The sequence below is a fragment of the Artibeus jamaicensis genome, unplaced genomic scaffold, assembly GCF_021234435.1.
Source record: "Artibeus jamaicensis isolate MK-2021 breed Jamaican fruit bat unplaced genomic scaffold, CSHL_Jam_final contig_559, whole genome shotgun sequence".
NCBI lineage: Eukaryota > Metazoa > Chordata > Mammalia > Chiroptera > Phyllostomidae > Artibeus > Artibeus jamaicensis.
Genome location: NW_026521887.1, coordinates 1,234,706 through 1,240,705, shown reverse-complemented (window position 1 = coordinate 1,240,705; position 6,000 = coordinate 1,234,706). Strand labels below are relative to the sequence as shown.

At 43.2% G+C, this 6,000-nt stretch overlaps 1 protein-coding gene across 1 annotated transcript in view; it reads left to right on the top strand.

Annotated features, from left to right (window-relative positions):
* Positions 1 to 5,170: 5,170 nt before the first annotated feature.
* Positions 5,171 to 6,000, top strand: part of MYO16 (myosin XVI) — a 660,093-nt gene continuing 659,263 nt past the window's right edge. The window contains exon 1 of the mRNA XM_053670348.1: positions 5,171 to 5,582. The gene's annotated coding sequence lies outside the window, so the exon portion shown is untranslated. The remainder of the gene's footprint in view (positions 5,583 to 6,000) is intronic.

Sequence of the window (6,000 nt, the reverse complement as noted above, 5' to 3'; positions counted from 1 at the left end):
ACAATTGGAGATTTCAACACTCCTCCCTCAGTGATTGATGAAATAGTGTGTTAGCCTGCTCGAGTTGCTATGACAAATTACCATAGGCTGCAGGCTTATCAACAACACATTTATTTTCCACAGTTCTGAGATCTGGTTGTCTGAGATCAGGATGCTGGCACGTCCTAGCGAGAAAGGCCCTCTTCTGGGTTCCAAAGGACGACCTTCTTGTTATACTCACAAGGCAACCATGTCCTTCTTGTAAGGGCATCAATCCCATTGCTTCACCCTCATGACCTAACCATCTGGTCAAAGGCATCTCCTATAACATCATATTGGGGAAAAAAATTTCAACATATGAATTTTTGAGGTGCCTCTAGGGATGGACATTCAGTCCATAGTAAATAGAGACACTAGACTTTTATGCAAACTGTGAAGCAAGAGTTATAGTTGTATATTGATTTAAAAAAATGATGCTGTGTTTCTCAATAATACATATGAAATTCTCTATTTTCTGGCATATACCAATACTTTTAGATGCATGATTTTAATTATCATGTGTTGTTTTATGGGAAATAAATGTTTCTACTTGTCAAATAACTGTTAAGAATTAGCAAATTACTTTATTTCCATGTTTAAATTTCCAGTGTATTTGAGAAAGGTATAGAAGAGGTATACTGGATTATAAGCACAATGCAATAAAAAGTATTCACTTCAGACACTTTTCCAGAAGATGAAGCTAATAATTTATGTTCTGAAAAGTGACAAAAACTTTAATTCAACATGCAAAAGTAGCTGCATTATTTGGGGTTCCTATTAAGGCAATTCTCTTTCCTACCAGGTATCCTATGGGGGTGGGAAAGCTGGAAAATGCATGCTTCTGTGGCAGCAAAAGAATTACCACTTCGGAATCAGATGTCTTATATAAACAAAGTGCTCGCCAATGTCAAACCAGCATTTATATCACAATTTAAAGAGAAAAATTACCTTTGGAACTGAGCCATATTGACAGTCTTAATAATATATTGCTTATACTCTTAAATAGCATAATCATTTTTTAAAACCTTTTCAGAATCACTTGCGGATCTGAAGTCACTGTGATGACTATGTGATGGGAGTAGTTAGAATACATACATGATGCTGTTTGTGTTTTATGGGCTTTTCTCCATTTTTTGTCATTTTTAATGTCATCTAATAGCTATAAGCTAATAATTAGAAACTTAGGTATATGATAGAAATAAACATACATTGAATATATCACCTATATTTGAGAAATAAGGGCGTGCTAGTCATACAAAGCTCAAACTCTCCTGCTGAGTAAATCCATGTTAGTATTTTGGTATACAATGTTTGCTGTCTGTAGAGTATTAAGTGCTGGTTACCGGAGCTAACTTTTGGTAGAGAAAATCTGTGCAAGGTTCTTCTTCCCTGCAAATCTTACAATATAGAAAGAAATGGAATGGTTTCACATATTATGCCAAACAATAAACACAGAAATGTCTAATATGCCTCACAGTCCATTTCTATTTCTCAGTGCCAGGAAAGCAATTAGGTGCTGAAATATTATTTTTTAAATTCATAGTCATTCTTACTAGTCTACATTATTTTAGACCATGGTTGAATTGTTTGATAAATTAAATAATTTTGTGAATTATTTTCATAAGAAGTAAATTTGATTTGAGACTTCATTCTTGTCACATTACATATGCACAACATCTCCATGTAGTTTCATGGTAATTATAAGGTAAATCAATTCATTTAATTGATCCTATCTTTTTAAAAGAATTATATTTTATTGATTATGCTATTACAGTTCTGATTTTTCCTCTTTTTTTCTTTTCCAACAAGCATTTCCCACTTTCTCAGACAATACCCCCACCTTTCTTCATGTCCATGTGCATGCATATAAGTTATTTGGCTATTCCATTTCCTATGCTGTACTTTACATCCCCATGGCTATTCTATAACCATATATTTGTACTTCTTAATGACCTCACTTCTCCACCCATTCCCCTGCACACCTCTCCCATTTGGCAACCAACAAAACATTCTTCGTAACGATGATTTTGTCTGTGCTCTACTTGTTCACTACAGTTTGTTTTTTTATATTCAATTGTTGGTAGATATGTATTTTTTGCCATTTTATTGTTCATAGTTTTGATCTTCTTCTCTTTCTTAAATAAGTCCCTTTAACATTTGATATAATAATGGTTTGGTGATGATGAACTTTAGTTTTTTCTTGTTTGGGAAGCTCTTTATCTGCCCTTCAACTCTAAATGATAGCTTTGCTGGGTAGAGCCATCTTGGCTGTAGGTCCCTGCTTTTCATGACTTTGAATATTTCTTGCCAATCCCTTCTAACCTGCAAAGCTTCTTCTAAGAAATTAGCTGACAGTCTTATGGGAACGCCCCTGTAAGTAACTCTTTGCTTTTCATCTTGCTGCTTTTAAGATTATCTGTCTTTAACCTTCTGCATTTTAATTGTAATGTATCTTGGAGTGGGCCTCTTTGCATCCATCTTGTTTGGGATTCTCTGTGCTTCCTGGACTTGCATGTCTATTTCCTTCATTAAATTAGGGAAGTTTTCATTCATTATTTTTTCAAATAGATTTCCAATCCCTTGCTCTTTCTCTTCTCCTTCAGGCACCCCCATGATGAAAATGTTGGACTTCTTGAAATTATTCCAGAGGCTACTTATACTATCCTCATTATTTTTGGATTCTTTTTTCTTCTTGTTCTGATTGTTTGATTTTCTGCTTTCTTATGTTCCATATTATTGATTTGAATATCAACTTCATACACTTTATTTTTGTTTCCAGGAAAGTTGTTCTTTATTTCAATTAATATATTCTCATTTTTAACTGGATCTTTTTTATGCCATTGAGGTTCTCGCTAAGTTCCTTGAGCATCCTTATAACTAGTGTTTTGAATTCTACATCTGATGGATTGCTTATCTCTATTTTTTTAGCTTTTTTTTCTGGATTTTGGATCTATTCTCTCATTTGGACCATGTATTTTTGTTTTTTTTTGATTTAGCAGTCTACCTGTGTTTGTTTCCATGTATTAGGTAGAGCTGCTTTGACTTTGTGTGTTGTTAGTGTGACCTAATGTAGTAGGTGTCCAGTGGGGTCCGGTGGCACAGCCTCCTCTATCACCTAAACTGGGTACTTGAGGTGTGCCCTTCGTGTGAGCTTAGCACACCTCCTTATAGTTGAGCCTTGGTTGTTGTTAGCAGATCAATGGGAGGGATTTACCCAGACCAGTCAGTTCCAAGGATTGGCTGTGAACACTTACCACCAACCTCTAGCTTCTGTGGTGGATCAACTGTGCAGGGGCAGGCTGGTGGTGCTCCAAAGTGGTCTATAACTGTCCACTGGGTGTGCTGGCCCTAGTGTTTTCCAGGGGATGCAGGCCAGGGACCACCCTTCCTGAGCTGTAAAGCAATCTGAGATGGCTGCTACTGGTGCTGGGCTTGGAGATTCTAAGGTGATGCCAAGCTGTGCATGTAAGCTCCTGCTTCTATTGCCAGGCCTGGGGCTCACTGGGGCTAACTGTTCCATGCTTGATAGGATTTAGGAAGTTGTGAAACCTGAGCTAACACCAGCCATTTATATGGAAAAGCAGCTTGGGTAGGTCCCTAAGTTGGGTGGGGCCTAGTCTCTGGGGATCTCCCAGGTGGGTCAAGCAGTATTAGCCTTGCTGATGGAGTCTCAGATATGGTACCTGCTTGCTGGCTCTGTGGCTCTGTGGGGGAGGGTTGAGAAAAAGGACAATGGCTTTTGCTCCCCTTGATGCCAGACACTTCAGTTTTTCCCTATATGTCACTGGTACCTTTCAAGCTGCGACTCACTCAGAGGGAGTGAGTCTGAGTAGGTTAGTCCATTTGTGGGTTCTTTAAGAGGAATTGCTTGGGGCTCCTGCAGTGTCTTACACTAATTCAATCCTGGCTGGTTTTTGCATCCAGAAGTTGTGGGAGCTTATCTTCCTGGCCCTGGAACACTGGGCTGGGGACCCTGGTGTGGGGTTTGGATTCCTCACTCCCTAGGTATCCCTCCTGAACTTTTATATACCACATGTGGGTGTGGGATCAGCCCATTCTGTCTCTGTGCACCCTGCTACCAGCCTGATGAAGTTCTTTAATTCCACAGTGTCAGACTTCCATTCAACTTGATTTCTGACAGTAATGGTTGTTCTACATTTTACCTGTAGTTTTGATGTGGTTTTGTGAAGAGGGGAGCCACATCTACCTATGGTGCCGCCTTGACCAGCAGTCCCCAATCCCATCTTAAAATCTTCAAAATGCCCCCAAAATATAAATGAAAATTTAAGCAGTATCTCAGAATCATTATTTAATCCATTCCTTAACATGTAGTAGTATAATGTCACTTAAGTTTGAAACTTACAGTCCATGCAGAGAACTCCAGATTCTCTATTTTTCATATAACTATCATATGATATATCCAAATATATCCAATAATTAGTATGGTTATAAACTAATGTGAATAAGCAGCCATTGGGTATGTGTTATATAGAATGCCCTCTACTATTATATACCATTATGTGTGTGTATCACATTAACCCCAGAATTAATAGAGCATATGGCCCTCATAGCAAAATGTAGACGGTAAAACATGTTTACAGAGTCAACCAAGAACAAAATTTGTGTGTGTGTGTGTGGTGGGGTGAGGGTGGAAGCCTATGCAAATTTTGTTATGGAAATTGTAGCAGAGAGCAGTTCCCTAGAGTGCAGAAGTTTTTCTTTATCCTTATTCGTCTTGTCCTATGCCGAAGTTCATATTTTGGAGATTTCAGGAGAATCTCAGAGGCTTTCAAACACCAGAGGGGGAAGGAGTATTATGGTCTCTGTATCTTTAAAAAGGGTCACTCATCTGCCATAGTCCCCTCCGTGGCCTTTGTTCTGGTCCAGTTGTCCACGGGGGATGGGTGTCCAAGGGGGATGCCCACTCCAGGTCACAGTTCCCCGGCCACTGGGCAGAGGATTCATGTCTGGTACACTCTCTTCTCCTCCCACTCTCTCGCTTCCTGCAGAAGTCGGGACAAAAAAGTTTGAAGAGTGAGCCCTATTCTTTGAATCGCAGCAAAGAGAGAGGCGGGAGAACCCAGAGGGAGGATCGAAGAAGCTAGAATTGGAGAGAGAGGCGCGGTTTCAGACAACGCCTGAAAGCCTGGGAAGGAGGGAGGCAGGGGACCTGGAGGGGCCACCCTGGCGGGAGTGGCGGAGGCGAGCTCCGTATCCTGGCCGAGGAAGGAGAGGGAGACACAGAGCGACCACAGGCGCCCCTGGGAGCTGGAGCAGTTCAGCCCCGTGGCCAGCGGGGCGCGCGGGGAGGGGCGAGTGTGTCCGCACACGACGCACTCCTACCGACGAACGAGCACAGCCCACCGGGTGGCGAACGGCAGTCATCAACAGCCCCCCTGCGGGCCGGGCTGCGCTCACCGCGGCCGCTCTGAGCATTCAGGGCGCAAAGGGTCTGGAGCACAGCGCGCGGCGCACGGGCTGAGCCGCAGCCCTTCGCCGGACGTACCGGGAACGGATCCCGCACGGCCCACAGCGCCCGGCTCTCTCCAACCCTTCTCCAGCAGGTAGGGGCCAAGGGGGGAGCCGTGAGCGGTCCCCAGAGCGGGGGCAGTTGGCGGAGCAGCCTCGCCTCCAGAGCTGAGAACCGCGGGGCGCAGTGCTCTCCCGCCCGGTGGGCACCGACTACTCCGGGAGGATGCGGGGTGCTCGCACCTGCGTCTCTGGGTACCCAGCCCTAGTCTCAGCGTGGAGTGGGGCGTGGAGAGGAAGCAGGCAGTCCCTTTCCAGGAAAGGGACTCGGGAGGTGTGTGAACGCGAGCTGAGAGCAGAAACCGTCTGAACTCTGGACCTAGCCCAGTTGAGGAGGCGAAACTGGCAGTTTAGAGGGACCTGGAAGCCTCTCGTTGCTAAGGGAGATGGGCGAAGCGCGGTGGTCACCTATAGACCACTGTGGGGGCGATGTGGGGGATCGTCCTCTTTTCC